At 42.8% G+C, this 2,953-nt stretch overlaps 1 protein-coding gene across 3 annotated transcripts in view; it reads left to right on the top strand.

Moving 5' to 3' along the window:
* The first annotated feature begins 6 nt into the window (after positions 1 to 6).
* Positions 7 to 2,953, top strand: part of GMEB1 (glucocorticoid modulatory element binding protein 1) — a 37,920-nt gene continuing 34,973 nt past the window's right edge. For all 3 annotated transcript variants that reach the window (XM_015572305.1, XM_006776502.2, XM_006776501.2), the window contains exon 1: positions 7 to 606. The gene's annotated coding sequence lies outside the window, so the exon portion shown is untranslated. The remainder of the gene's footprint in view (positions 607 to 2,953) is intronic.

Below are 2,953 nucleotides of genomic sequence, written 5' to 3'. Positions count from 1 at the left end.
CGGGAGGGGAGCCTCGGGGCCTCGGAGGGAGAGCAGGATCAGGGGGTTCTGCTGAGGAAAGGAGGGTCCCGGCTTCACCTGCGGGGTGCGCTGGAAGCCGCGACCTTTCAATCCAGGGCAGGCGGCGGGTGCTCCTCCCAGGCGGGTGGACAGGCCTGGGAGTGGGGCCGGTCGGAGTAGGGAATGAGTCGGAATGAGAAGGACCCAGATCTATGAGGAAAGGAGAGGTCTGAGTACCTCCCGACGTATAGGTGGAGAATGGGGCCCCCGGGGATGTCAGGGGATGGGGAAACCCTGGTTTCTGAGGATCGGAGAGAAGATAATCGAGGTGAAGAAGCTCAGCGTCCCCCCACTTTCTGAAATATCAGGGGAATTGGCCCGGGGGAACCTGACCTGAGGGTCCAGGTGAAGGCGCGTCGAGCCTTGAGTGAGGCTCAGGGAAAGGCTTGGCTCTCCCAGGAGTGGAAGGAGACCGGCATTGCCCTCTCAAGATGAAATGAAGATCAAAACCACGTTATAGCAGATACAAAAGAGGCTTTGATGTCTGCTCAGGAGAACCAAGAAGTGGGTTTTATTCTCAGCCTGGAAGATGAAAGGGAGGAACAGGTAGATCCTTCTAGTCTTCACGGAGGGTTTATTCCCTCCCCACCACCCCCACCCCTGGCATCTGCAAAAGGTTATTAGTGAAGTGCTTTGGGAGGACTTTTTCATTAAGTGTTCGGACAGCCTCCCCTAATTTGTTAGCCTTTTATCAGTTATGTGTATTTAGTGTTTACCGACTTGATGACTTTCATTAATGAACCATTCATATTTATTTCAACAGGTATATCCAAAAGCTAACTTGTACACAACTTCCTTGGGTTAGTTTGGGCTCTGTTTTGGTCTTGTCCTAAGTCCCCTAGACTCTAGTAGGATGACTCTTCAAAGAAGGCTTTTATCCCATTGCTTCCTCACATTCCTACACGGTGATCTCCAATAATAGTGAGTTATCCTGAACTTCCTTTGCTCCGGCTGTTTCCCTCACAGTGGTCCCGTGTAGCCTTTCTGTTGGCTTCAGTTACATCTGGAAGCACTCTGGATCACCTACTAAGTACACGAGAAGGAGTAAAGAAGGGGGGGAAATAGTCAAGGAATTTTGGCCTCAAATTTTAACTTGGAAATTTCTTAAGACTAGACTACACAGTCTACAAAAATTACACTACAGTATGCAACACATAAATACTTTTGGGGGCTAGAAAACTTCAGGATATCTGGCATTTCTGTTATTTCGTATCAGTTACCAACTCACATGTTCCTGTGATCAAGTGACACTCATACTTAATCCCTTGCCATGTTTTAAACCTTAGTTTTCGGGACCAAAAAATGAATTTCATTCAGAGTAAGTCAGTTGTGATTTGTTTAGTTTTCCAATAGCCTAGGTAAGCAGTCGTGAGTTTACTTTCAAGGTGTCTTTTTTGTCTTTGAGAATAAGTACAAAATAATTTTAACTTTTCACATAAATTTGACATCTTAACTTTGTGTGTTCTAGAATTACAGGAAGTGTTGTGTGATTCCACAATGAATACTCGAAGGCCCTTTCCATTAAATACCTGAAGGATCAACTAACTTTCTCTCTTGCCTCAGGAGTTTTTGTTGATATAAACAAGAGCTGTTTTTCAGTTTACACTCAGCTCAAAGAGATGACCTTGCAGTTAGCCAGTGTAGTCTGAAGATCTGGTTTCGGGTTACTTGCTAGGAATATGGTATTTACAGTAATAGAGTGAGCCCAAACTAGCTTCTCTAAAGAATATCAACATGGTTCTCCAAAGAATGCCATGTTGACTGAATCAGACCTGTGTCTCTGACTGATACTTTATGGATAATTATTATTATCCTCTTTGATAAACTCTCAGAAAGTTAGAGAAGCAGCCAGAACATTCCTCTTGAGTGCCAAGGTGTGGGTAGGGTAAGGAATAAAGTATGAGTTTCTATTGAGGAAAGTATTAATCAAGCTGTTAGTCGGCCACTTAGTGTTGTAGGGAGGGCCCAACCATAGGGTAGAAGGTTGAAATTAGAAGCATTCTTCTAATTCTGCTTCTCTAACCCATTAATTCACCTAAACTATTTTTAAAATTTTAAGTCACTTTTTGGGGATAATAAATTCCATGAGTTTGATACATGTTAAGATATTACATCTTTTAAATTCATTAAATATGTAATGGTAACAATAGTGCTTGACAATAAACGTGTTCAACAAATGTTAGTGGTGATTTTTTTTTTTTTTAAGAATATCTTTTTTTGCCCTACCCGGTTTGGCTCAGTGGATAGAGCGTTGGCCTGCGGACTGAAGGGTCCCAGGTTCTATTCTGGATAAGGGCATGTACCTTGGTTGCGGGCATATCCCCAGTAGGGGGTGTGCAGGAGGCAGCTGATCGATGTTTCTCTCTCATCGATGTTTCTAACTCTCTATTCCTCTCCCTCTCTGTAAAAAATCAATAAAGTATATTTTTTAAAAAAGAATACCTTTTTTAAATATATTTTTTATTGACTTCAAAGAGAATGACAGAGATAGAAACATCGATGATGAGAGAAAATCATTGATTGGCTGCCTCCTGCACGCCCCCTCCTGGGGATTGAGCCGCCAGGCATGTGCCCTTGACTGGAATTGAATCCAGGACCCTTCAGTCTGCAGGCCAACGCTCTATCCACTGAGCCAAACCGGCTAGGGCTAGCTGTGATTATTTTAATTTATCCTACATTTTTATAGTTTAAACTTTGAATATAGTTTGGTTCAATTCCAGGGCTTGACAATATGTATGTACTTCATCATATCCCTTTTTGGTTTTTTCTAGACTCACAGAGCCTAATTGCTTTGGTTCTACTGCCAGAAGCCAGCCACACTAGTCCATTGATTCTCTTCTTTTTCTGGGTTTAAACCTTTAATTTACAGAAGTGCGTAATTTAGTTGCTTTTT

This window comes from Myotis davidii, unplaced genomic scaffold (assembly GCF_000327345.1).
Source record: "Myotis davidii unplaced genomic scaffold, ASM32734v1 scaffold228, whole genome shotgun sequence".
In the NCBI taxonomy this organism is placed as follows: domain Eukaryota; kingdom Metazoa; phylum Chordata; class Mammalia; order Chiroptera; family Vespertilionidae; genus Myotis; species Myotis davidii.
This window is presented reverse-complemented; position numbering and strand designations above follow the sequence as displayed.